Source organism: Schistocerca cancellata, chromosome 7 (assembly GCF_023864275.1).
Source record: "Schistocerca cancellata isolate TAMUIC-IGC-003103 chromosome 7, iqSchCanc2.1, whole genome shotgun sequence".
NCBI lineage: Eukaryota > Metazoa > Arthropoda > Insecta > Orthoptera > Acrididae > Schistocerca > Schistocerca cancellata.
Genome location: NC_064632.1, coordinates 438,461,182 through 438,473,621, shown reverse-complemented (window position 1 = coordinate 438,473,621; position 12,440 = coordinate 438,461,182). Strand labels below are relative to the sequence as shown.

Here is a 12,440-nt window from a genome sequence, read left to right as displayed (position 1 = left end):
ACCTATTGACGCCATGTTCTTACATCCCGAATTTAGTGTCTTACAGGCATACCTATGAAACACACTTCTCTAATGTGTGGGATAAATGACTCTGATTGGAGCTGGTAGCAGGTCTTCAAGACTCTCAAAACAAGTGAATATTTTTGCGAAACTGTCTTCACTGCTAACACAAATTTCATTACTCTTGCAGTGGTACTTTCTTATGATACTAATCGATTTAATGACAGAGTCGCATATGTAAGGCAACTTTTAACTCACACATCAAGTACACCACAAGAAGACACAGTCTGTGACCATGTAAATTATTGAGTAACTCCACAGACACCAAGCATGGTCCTATTCATCCAATGGCGCCAGAAGACAATTGTGACTGCAACAAGAGACACAGTAGCCTCACGAACCATTAAAAACAGCATTCATATTGCACACTTTGAAACACAGCAGTGTAGGTCATTACTAGGGCATGGATGGGTAAATGCGAGTTGTGTGAGGAATGATGGACATAGTTCCGTTTTCAGTACAATACCAGGTGATATATTTGTGTTGATCCAAGTTTACACAGGGCAGGTCTACTTGACAACAGTGAAACACTGTGATGGAGATGTGTGAATGAGCCTAAAATATTGAGGGGACTTGTGGTAGGAGAAACCAGGTTAGCATTGTGTTAGTAGCTATAGTTATGTTCCTGGGAAATGTCAATCAGATGTAATCCAGTTTGGTGAATGTTGTTATTGCAGGAAGAATTGCTAGTGCAAAACAAAGAGTGATAGATTTAGTATCTGAAAGCAGTTAACAACTGAGTAGCTATTGGTGTCATGTGAGACAAACTGGTTTGTGATGTTGTTGTCTATTCCAAAATCTTGAAGCTTGCTAGTGTTTTGTGTCTAGACTGGCTCTGTATCTGCTTATGTGGTAGAGCTTCTGTGTATGTGACATAATGAATATTGCATGCAGATATTGTCCAATCTTTCTCCTAGACACAGGACGAGAGGTGCATCAGCTGCAATTATGAACAGCATCGACTTGTATGACATTGATGGGATTCAAAGTGCTGTCACTGCAGGTGACACCTCACCAGATTCTTAACTGAAGCATATCTGCCTGTGTAATGAGCCACTGCCCTTCACCTAAAAACCAACTATTACAGCAACTCTGTGGTGAAGCAGCATGTCATGTACAAATTTCACTGGTGTGACCCACAAAGTATTTTCCCACATGTCTGGCAATCAGCCACTACATATAGTTACCTAAATTAATTTCAAAGGTGTCAGTTAATGAATACCACAACACTGAAGTGTTTAGAAAGCAGACCAGTATGCTAATATTAACATACAGTGTTATATGTTAATATTAGCATACTGGTCTGCTTTCTAAACACTTCAATGTTGTGGTATTCATTGGCTGACACTTTTGAAATTAATTTAGGTAACTATATGTAGTGGCTGATTGCCAGACATGTGGGAAAATACTTTGTGGGTCACACCATCGAAATTTGTACATGACATGCTGATTCACCACAGATTTGCTGTAATAGTTGGTTTTTAGGTGACGGGCAGTGTCTTATTTCACAGGCAGATGTGCTTCAGTTAAGAATCTGATGAGGTGTCACCTGCAGTCTGTATTATGAGGGCTGCAGCTGGATAGCAAGGCCACTAGGAAAGTTACTTGAAACATAATGTTAAATGAACTTCCTGTAAAGGGGTAGCTTGCACACTTAATGATTAAAGAGACATCTTCCTTCACATGTTTATTTATGCTGCTGAAACAATTATGGCATCAGCTACAGCCATGAAGATGAATAGAGATAAATGTTGTGGGTCTGTGTGCAGACAGTATGTGATAGTGGCATACAGGCACCAGAAGCTTTGTAGGCGTTAGAGAAAAATAAATATTAGGTAATGCAAGCTAATGTTAGAGCGCTAGAGTGTATTTAAGCAGTAGTCTGAGTGAAACTATGTGAGTGAGAAAGATTTGGAACATGCAGCTATCTTGTGTAAAGTTGATGTAAGGTTTCCAAATGTTGTGTGTGGCAGTAGGTGTGTGTTATGAAATGACATGATTGAGACAGTAGGAAGAGATGTTGTGACAGCTGAGTGTGATACTGAGGAAGAGAAGAGGCTTTTGCCTGTGCTAGGCTTAGTCTTAATCTTAGGCTTAGACTGGCTGTGATTTGTGTCAGGTTTGCCAATGAGCTGAAGGGGTGCTAGTGACATGTACTTGTGTCAGTGTAGTTGTGGTTTTGGTGTGCTTGCTGACTTGTTATTAGAGTGACGTTTTAGATGTGCATTGGTGATGTAAGGGATAGGTTTATCGCCAGTTTTATCATGTTCTGTTGTGAATGAAAGAGAGTGGAGGAGAACTGCGTAAATGGAGAGCATAGTTTGTGACAAGTGGGTGCAGATATGAAGCGAAACTTGTGTAGGTGGCTGAGGGTATTAGCAGCTGATGTGAGACATGAGAGAGTGAGATTGCGAAAAAAATGTGGAACGCTTCACGATTTTGCGTGTCATCCTTGCGCAGGGGCCATGCTAATCTTCTCTGTATCGTTCCAATTTTAGTATATGTACCGCCGAAGCGAGTACATTCGAGGAGCCCTCTGAAACTGTATATATAGTTATGGCGTCGCGTCAAACATGGTTCGGCTTGGACGTAGCTTTACGCAGCTCTGGCGAGGAACACAAGGCCTGCCGAGTGCTAATCTGTCAACTAATTACTGCGAGGTGTCGTTATTAGTAAGTGGCAGCTCTGTCAACTGTATTATTTGGCAGTATTGGATGTAAAACTTAGATCGTAGAGTCGCTTGCTCTCGCAGCATCCACCCAGAGCAGCAGCAGCTTCACACAGCTGCCGCTAGGCGGCAGCAAGACGTGTTGGCACCTATTGACGCCATGTTCTTACATCCCGAATTTAGTGTCTTACAGGCATACCTATGAAACACACTTCTCTAATGTGTGGGATAAATGACTCTGATTGGAGCTGGTAGCAGGTCTTCAAGACTCTCAAAACAAGTGAATATTTTTGCGAAACTGTCTTCACTGCTAACACAAATTTCATTACTCTTGCAGTGGTACTTTCTTATGATACTAATCGATTTAATGACAGAGTCGCATATGTAAGGCAACTTTTAACTCACACATCAAGTACACCACAAGAAGACACAGTCTGTGACCATGTAAATTATTGAGTAACTCCACAGACACCAAGCATGGTCCTATTCATCCAATGGCGCCAGAAGACAATTGTGACTGCAACAAGAGACACAGTAGCCTCACGAACCATTAAAAACAGCATTCATATTGCACACTTTGAAACACAGCAGTGTAGGTCATTACTAGGGCATGGATGGGTAAATGCGAGTTGTGTGAGGAATGATGGACATAGTTCCGTTTTCAGTACAATACCAGGTGATATATTTGTGTTGATCCAAGTTTACACAGGGCAGGTCTACTTGACAACAGTGAAACACTGTGATGGAGATGTGTGAATGAGCCTAAAATATTGAGGGGACTTGTGGTAGGAGAAACCAGGTTAGCATTGTGTTAGTAGCTATAGTTATGTTCCTGGGAAATGTCAATCAGATGTAATCCAGTTTGGTGAATGTTGTTATTGCAGGAAGAATTGCTAGTGCAAAACAAAGAGTGATAGATTTAGTATCTGAAAGCAGTTAACAACTGAGTAGCTATTGGTGTCATGTGAGACAAACTGGTTTGTGATGTTGTTGTCTATTCCAAAATCTTGAAGCTTGCTAGTGTTTTGTGTCTAGACTGGCTCTGTATCTGCTTATGTGGTAGAGCTTCTGTGTATATGACATAATGAATATTGCATGCAGAGATTGTCCAATCTTTCTCCTAGACACAGGATGAGAGGTGCATCAGCTGCAATTATGAACATCATCGACTTGTATGACATTGATGGGATTCAAAGTGCTGTCACTGCAGGTGACACCTCACCAGATTCTTAACTGAAGCATATCTGCCTGTGTAATGAGCCACTGCCCTTCACCTAAAAACCAACTATTACAGCAAATCTGTGGTGAAGCAGCATGTCATGTACAAATTTCACTGGTGTGACCCACAAAGTATTTTCCCACATGTCTGGCAATCAGCCACTACATATAGTTACCTAAATTAATTTCAAAGGTGTCAGTTAATGAATACCACAACACTGAAGTGTTTAGAAAGCAGACCAGTATGCTAATATTAACATACAGTGTTATATGTTAATATTAGCATACTGGTCTGCTTTCTAAACACTTCAATGTTGTGGTATTCATTGGCTGACACTTTTGAAATTAATTTAGGTAACTATATGTAGTGGCTGATTGCCAGACATGTGGGAAAATACTTTGTGGGTCACACCATCGAAATTTGTACATGACATGCTGATTCACCACAGATTTGCTGTAATAGTTGGTTTTTAGGTGACGGGCAGTGTCTTATTTCACAGGCAGATGTGCTTCAGTTAAGAATCTGATGAGGTGTCACCTGCAGTCTGTATTATGAGGGCTGCAGCTGGATAGCAAGGCCACTAGGAAAGTTACTTGAAACATAATGTTAAATGAACTTCCTGTAAAGGGGTAGCTTGCACACTTAATGATTAAAGAGACATCTTCCTTCACATGTTTATTTATGCTGCTGAAACAATTATGGCATCAGCTACAGCCATGAAGATGAATAGAGATAAATGTTGTGGGTCTGTGTGCAGACAGTATGTGATAGTGGCATACAGGCACCAGAAGCTTTGTAGGCGTTAGAGAAAAATAAATATTAGGTAATGCAAGCTAATGTTAGAGCGCTAGAGTGTATTTAAGCAGTAGTCTGAGTGAAACTATGTGAGTGAGAAAGATTTGGAACATGCAGCTATCTTGTGTAAAGTTGATGTAAGGTTTCCAAATGTTGTGTGTGGCAGTAGGTGTGTGTTATGAAATGACATGATTGAGACAGTAGGAAGAGATGTTGTGACAGCTGAGTGTGATACTGAGGAAGAGAAGAGGCTTTTGCCTGTGCTAGGCTTAGTCTTAATCTTAGGCTTAGACTGGCTGTGATTTGTGTCAGGTTTGCCAATGAGCTGAAGGGGTGCTAGTGACATGTACTTGTGTCAGTGTAGTTGTGGTTTTGGTGTGCTTGCTGACTTGTTATTAGAGTGACGTTTTAGATGTGCATTGGTGATGTAAGGGATAGGTTTATCGCCAGTTTTATCATGTTCTGTTGTGAATGAAAGAGAGTGGAGGAGAACTGCGTAAATGGAGAGCATAGTTTGTGACAAGTGGGTGCAGATATGAAGCGAAACTTGTGTAGGTGGCTGAGGGTATTAGCAGCTGATGTGAGACATGAGAGAGTGAGATTGCGAAAAAAATGTGGAACGCTTCACGATTTTGCGTGTCATCCTTGCGCAGGGGCCATGCTAATCTTCTCTGTATCGTTCCAATTTTAGTATATGTACCGCCGAAGCGAGTACATTCGAGGAGCCCTCTGAAATTGTATATATAGTTATGGCGTCGCGTCAAACATGGTTCGGCTTGGACGTAGCTTTACGCAGCTCTGGCGAGGAACACAAGGCCTGCCGAGTGCTAATCTGTCAATTAATTACTGCGAGGTGTCGTTATTAGTAAGTGGCAGCTCTGTCAACTGTATTATTTGGCAGTATTGGATGTAAAACTTAGATCGTAGAGTCGCTTGCTCTCGCAGCATCCACCCAGAGCAGCAGCAGCTTCACACAGCTGCCGCTAGGCGGCAGCAAGACGTGTTGGCACCTATTGACGCCATGTTCTTACATCCCGAATTTAGTGTCTTACAGGCATACCTATGAAACACACTTCTCTAATGTGTGGGATAAATGACTCTGATTGGAGCTGGTAGCAGGCCTTCAAGACTCTCAAAACAAGTGAATATTTTTGCGAAACTGTCTTCACTGCTAACACAAATTTCATTACTCTTGCAGTGGTACTTTCTTATGATACTAATCGATTTAATGACAGAGTCGCATATGTAAGGCAACTTTTAACTCACACATCAAGTACACCACAAGAAGACACAGTCTGTGACCATGTAAATTATTGAGTAACTCCACAGACACCAAGCATGGTCCTATTCATCCAATGGCGCCAGATGACAATTGTGACTGCAAGAAGAGACACAGTAGCCTCACGAACCATTAAAAACAGCAATCATATTGCACACTTTGAAACACAGCAGTGTAGGTCATTACTAGGGCATGGATGGGTGAATGCGAGTTGTGTGAGGAATGATGGACATAGTTCCGTTTTCAGTACAATACCAGGTGATATATTTGTGTTGATCCAAGTTTACACAGGGCAGGTCTACTTGACAACAGTGAAACACTGTGATGGAGATGTGTGAATGAGCCTAAAATATTGAGGGGACTTGTGGTAGGAGAAACCAGGTTAGCATTGTGTTAGTAGCTATAGTTATGTTCCTGGGAAATGTCAATCAGATGTAATCCAGTTTGGTGAATGTTGTTATTGCAGGAAGAATTGCTAGTGCAAAACAAAGAGTGATAGATTTAGTATCTGAAAGCAGTTAACAACTGAGTAGCTATTGGTGTCATGTGAGACAAACTGGTTTGTGATGTTGTTGTCTATTCCAAAATCTTGAAGCTTGCTAGTGTTTTGTGTCTAGACTGGCTCTGTATCTGCTTATGTGGTAGAGCTTCTGTGTATGTGACATAATGAATATTGCATCCAGAGATTGTCCAATCTTTCTCCTAGACACAGGATGAGAGGTGCATCAGCTGCAATTATGAACAGCATCGACTTGTATGACATTGATGGGATTCAAAGTGCTGTCACTGCAGGTGACACCTCACCAGATTCTTAACTGAAGCATATCTGCCTGTGTAATGAGCCACTGCCCTTCACCTAAAAACCAACTATTACAGCAAATCTGTGGTGAAGCAGCATGTCATGTACAAATTTCACTGGTGTGACCCACAAAGTATTTTCCCACATGTCTGGCAATCAGCCACTACATATAGTTACCTAAATTAATTTCAAAGGTGTCAGTTAATGAATACCACAACACTGAAGTCTTTAGAAAGCAGACCAGTATGCTAATATTAACATACAGTGTTATATGTTAATATTAGCATACTGGTCTGCTTTCTAAACACTTCAATGTTGTGGTATTCATTGGCTGACACTTTTGAAATTAATTTAGGTAACTATATGTAGTGGCTGATTGCCAGACATGTGAGAAAATACTTTGTGGGTCACACCATCGAAATTTGTACATGACATGCTGATTCACCACAGATTTGCTGTAATAGTTGGTTTTTAGGTGACGGGCAGTGTCTTATTTCACAGGCAGATGTGCTTCAGTTAAGAATCTGATGAGGTGTCACCTGCAGTCTGTATTATGAGGGCTGCAGCTGGATAGCAAGGCCACTAGGAAAGTTACTTGAAACATAATGTTAAATGAACTTCCTGTAAAGGGGTAGCTTGCACACTTAATGATTAAAGAGACATCTTCCTTCACATGTTTATTTATGCTGCTGAAACAATTATGGCATCAGCTACAGCCATGAAGATGAATAGAGATAAATGTTGTGGGTCTGTGTGCAGACAGTATGTGATAGTGGCATACAGGCACCAGAAGCTTTGTAGGCGTTAGAGAAAAATAAATATTAGGTAATGCAAGCTAATGTTAGAGCGCTAGAGTGTATTTAAGCAGTAGTCTGAGTGAAACTATGTGAGTGAGAAAGATTTGGAACATGCAGCTATCTTGTGTAAAGTTGATGTAAGGTTTCCAAATGTTGTGTGTGGCAGTAGGTGTGTGTTATGAAATGACATGATTGAGACAGTAGGAAGAGATGTTGTGACAGCTGAGTGTGATACTGAGGAAGAGAAGAGGCTTTTGCCTGTGCTAGGCTTAGTCTTAATCTTAGGCTTAGACTGGCTGTGATTTGTGTCAGGTTTGCCAATGAGCTGAAGGGGTGCTAGTGACATGTACTTGTGTCAGTGTAGTTGTGGTTTTGGTGTGCTTGCTGACTTGTTATTAGAGTGACGTTTTAGATGTGCGTTGGTGATGTAAGGGATAGGTTTATCGCCAGTTTTATCATGTTCTGTTGTGAATGAAAGAGAGTGGAGGAGAACTGCGTAAATGGAGAGCATAGTTTGTGACAAGTGGGTGCAGATATGAAGCGAAACTTGTGTAGGTGGCTGAGGGTATTAGCAGCTGATGTGAGACATGAGAGAGTGAGATTGCGAAAAAAATGTGGAACGCTTCACGATTTTGCGTGTCATCCTTGCGCAGGGGCCATGCTAATCTTCTCTGTATCGTTCCAATTTTAGTATATGTACCGCCGAAGCGAGTACATTCGAGGAGCCCTCTGAAATTGTATATATAGTTATGGCGTCGCGTCAAACATGGTTCGGCTTGGACGTAGCTTTACGCAGCTCTGGCGAGGAACACAAGGCCTGCCGAGTGCTAATCTGTCAATTAATTACTGCGAGGTGTCGTTATTAGTAAGTGGCAGCTCTGTCAACTGTATTATTTGGCAGTATTGGATGTAAAACTTAGATCGTAGAGTCGCTTGCTCTCGCAGCATCCACCCAGAGCAGCAGCAGCTTCACACAGCTGCCGCTAGGCGGCAGCAAGACGTGTTGGCACCTATTGACGCCATGTTCTTACATCCCGAATTTAGTGTCTTACAGGCATACCTATGAAGCACACTTCTCTAATGTGTGGGATAAATGACTCTGATTGGAGCTGGTAGCAGGTCTTCAAGACTCTCAAAACAAGTGAATATTTTTGCGAAACTGTCTTCACTGCTAACACAAATTTCATTACTCTTGCAGTGGTACTTTCTTATGATACTAATCGATTTAATGACAGAGTCGCATATGTAAGGCAACTTTTAACTCACACATCAAGTACACCACAAGAAGACACAGTCTGTGACCATGTAAATTATTGAGTAACTCCACAGACACCAAGCATGGTCCTATTCATCCAATGGCGCCAGATGACAATTGTGACTGCAAGAAGAGACACAGTAGCCTCACGAACCATTAAAAACAGCATTCATATTGCACACTTTGAAACACAGCAGTGTAGGTCATTACTAGGGCATGGATGGGTGAATGCGAGTTGTGTGAGGAATGATGGACATAGTTCCGTTTTCAGTACAATACCAGGTGATATATTTGTGTTGATCCAAGTTTACACAGGGCAGGTCTACTTGACAACAGTGAAACACTGTGATGGAGATGTGTGAATGAGCCTAAAATATTGAGGGGACTTGTGGTAGGAGAAACCAGGTTAGCATTGTGTTAGTAGCTATAGTTATGTTCCTGGGAAATGTCAATCAGATGTAATCCAGTTTGGTGAATGTTGTTATTGCAGGAAGAATTGCTAGTGCAAAACAAAGAGTGATAGATTTAGTATCTGAAAGCAGTTAACAACTGAGTAGCTATTGGTGTCATGTGAGGCAAACTGGTTTGTGATGTTGTTGTCTATTCCAAAATCTTGAAGCTTGCTAGTGTTTTGTGTCTAGACTGGCTCTGTATCTGCTTATGTGGTAGAGCTTCTGTGTATGTGACATAATGAATATTGCATGCAGATATTGTCCAATCTTTCTCCTAGACACAGGATGAGAGGTGCATCAGCTGCAATTATGAACATCATCGACTTGTATGACATTGATGGGATTCAAAGAACTGTCACTGCAGGTGACACCTCACCAGATTCTTAACTGAAGCATATCTGCCTGTGTAATGAGCCACTGCCCTTCACCTAAAAACCAACTATTACAGCAAATCTGTGGTGAAGCAGCATGTCATGTACAAATTTCACTGGTGTGACCCACAAAGTATTTTCCCACATGTCTGGCAATCAGCCACTACATATAGTTACCTAAATTAATTTCAAAGGTGTCAGTTAATGAATACCACAACACTGAAGTCTTTAGAAAGCAGACCAGTATGCTAATATTAACATACAGTGTTATATGTTAATATTAGCATACTGGTCTGCTTTATAAACACTTCAGTGTTGTGGTATTCATTGGCTGACACTTTTGAAATTAATTTAGGTAACTATATGTAGTGGCTGATTGCCAGACATGTGGGAAAATACTTTGTGGGTCACACCATCGAAATTTGTACATGACATGCTGATTCACCACAGATTTGCTGTAATAGTTGGTTTTTAGGTGACGGGCAGTGTCTTATTTCACAGGCAGATGTGCTTCAGTTAAGAATCTGATGAGGTGTCACCTGCAGTCTGTATTATGAGGGCTGCAGCTGGATAGCAAGGCCACTAGGAAAGTTACTTGAAACATAATGTTAAATGAACTTCCTGTAAAGGGGTAGCTTGCACACTTAATGATTAAAGAGACATCTTCCTTCACATGTTTATTTATGCTGCTGAAACAATTATGGCATCAGCTACAGCCATGAAGATGAATAGAGATAAATGTTGTGGGTCTGTGTGCAGACAGTATGTGATAGTGGCATACAGGCACCAGAAGCTTTGTAGGCGTTAGAGAAAAATAAATATTAGGTAATGCAAGCTAATGTTAGAGCGCTAGAGTGTATTTAAGCAGTAGTCTGAGTGAAACTATGTGAGTGAGAAAGATTTGGAACATGCAGCTATCTTGTGTAAAGTTGATGTAAGGTTTCCAAATGTTGTGTGTGGCAGTAGGTGTGTGTTATGAAATGACATGATTGAGACAGTAGGAAGAGATGTTGTGACAGCTGAGTGTGATACTGAGGAAGAGAAGAGGCTTTTGCCTGTGCTAGGCTTAGTCTTAATCTTAGGCTTAGACTGGCTGTGATTTGTGTCAGGTTTGCCAATGAGCTGAAGGGGTGCTAGTGACATGTACTTGTGTCAGTGTAGTTGTGGTTTTGGTGTGCTTGCTGACTTGTTATTAGAGTGACGTTTTAGATGTGCGTTGGTGATGTAAGGGATAGGTTTATCGCCAGTTTTATCATGTTCTGTTGTGAATGAAAGAGAGTGGAGGAGAACTGCGTAAATGGAGAGCATAGTTTGTGACAAGTGGGTGCAGATATGAAGCGAAACTTGTGTAGGTGGCTGAGGGTATTAGCAGCTGATGTGAGACATGAGAGAGTGAGATTGCGAAAAAAATGTGGAACGCTTCACGATTTTGCGTGTCATCCTTGCGCAGGGGCCATGCTAATCTTCTCTGTATCGTTCCAATTTTAGTATATGTACCGCCGAAGCGAGTACATTCGAGGAGCCCTCTGAAATTGTATATATAGTTATGGCGTCGCGTCAAACATGGTTCGGCTTGGACGTAGCTTTACGCAGCTCTGGCGAGGAACACAAGGCCTGCCGAGTGCTAATCTGTCAATTAATTACTGCGAGGTGTCGTTATTAGTAAGTGGCAGCTCTGTCAACTGTATTATTTGGCAGTATTGGATGTAAAACTTAGATCGTAGAGTCGCTTGCTCTCGCAGCATCCACCCAGAGCAGCAGCAGCTTCACACAGCTGCCGCTAGGCGGCAGCAAGACGTGTTGGCACCTATTGACGCCATGTTCTTACATCCCGAATTTAGTGTCTTACAGGCATACCTATGAAGCACACTTCTCTAATGTGTGGGATAAATGACTCTGATTGGAGCTGGTAGCAGGTCTTCAAGACTCTCAAAACAAGTGAATATTTTTGCGAAACTGTCTTCACTGCTAACACAAATTTCATTACTCTTGCAGTGGTACTTTCTTATGATACTAATCGATTTAATGACAGAGTCGCATATGTAAGGCAACTTTTAACTCACACATCAAGTACACCACAAGAAGACACAGTCTGTGACCATGTAAATTATTGAGTAACTCCACAGACACCAAGCATGGTCCTATTCATCCAATGGCGCCAGAAGACAATTGTGACTGCAACAAGAGACACAGTAGCCTCACGAACCATTAAAAACAGCATTCATATTGCACACTTTGAAACACAGCAGTGTAGGTCATTACTAGGGCATGGATGGGTGAATGCGAGTTGTGTGAGGAATGATGGACATAGTTCCGTTTTCAGTACAATACCAGGTGATATATTTGTGTTGATCCAAGTTTACACAGGGCAGGTCTACTTGACAACAGTGAAACACTGTGATGGAGATGTGTGAATGAGCCTAAAATATTGAGGGGACTTGTGGTAGGAGAAACCAGGTTAGCATTGTGTTAGTAGCTATAGTTATGTTCCTGGGAAATGTCAATCAGATGTAATCCAGTTTGGTGAATGTTGTTATTGCAGGAAGAATTGCTAGTGCAAAACAAAGAGTGATAGATTTAGTATCTGAAAGCAGTTAACAACTGAGTAGCTATTGGTGTCATGTGAGACAAACTGGTTTGTGATGTTGTTGTCTATTCCAAAATCTTGAAGCTTGCTAGTGTTTTGTGTCTAGACTGGCTCTGTATCTGCTTATGTGGTAGAGCTTCTGTGTATGTGACATAATG

General features: G+C 41.4%; 4 non-coding genes across 4 annotated transcripts; all 4 read right to left on the bottom strand.

The window, feature by feature from the left end:
- Positions 1–2,475: 2,475 nt before the first annotated feature.
- LOC126093357 (U6 spliceosomal RNA) lies at positions 2,476–2,582 on the bottom strand. Its single transcript, XR_007521526.1, has one exon. It is a non-coding gene; the product is annotated as a U6 spliceosomal RNA (small nuclear RNA).
- Positions 2,583–5,350: 2,768 nt separating this feature from the next.
- On the bottom strand, positions 5,351–5,457 carry LOC126093356 (U6 spliceosomal RNA). The gene has a single exon (XR_007521525.1). It is a non-coding gene; the product is annotated as a U6 spliceosomal RNA (small nuclear RNA).
- A 2,768-nt stretch (positions 5,458–8,225) lies between these two features.
- Positions 8,226–8,332, bottom strand: LOC126093355 (U6 spliceosomal RNA). The gene has a single exon (XR_007521524.1). It is a non-coding gene; the product is annotated as a U6 spliceosomal RNA (small nuclear RNA).
- Positions 8,333–11,100: 2,768 nt separating this feature from the next.
- LOC126093354 (U6 spliceosomal RNA) lies at positions 11,101–11,207 on the bottom strand. The gene has a single exon (XR_007521523.1). It is a non-coding gene; the product is annotated as a U6 spliceosomal RNA (small nuclear RNA).
- Between the last annotated feature and the right edge of the window lie 1,233 nt (positions 11,208–12,440).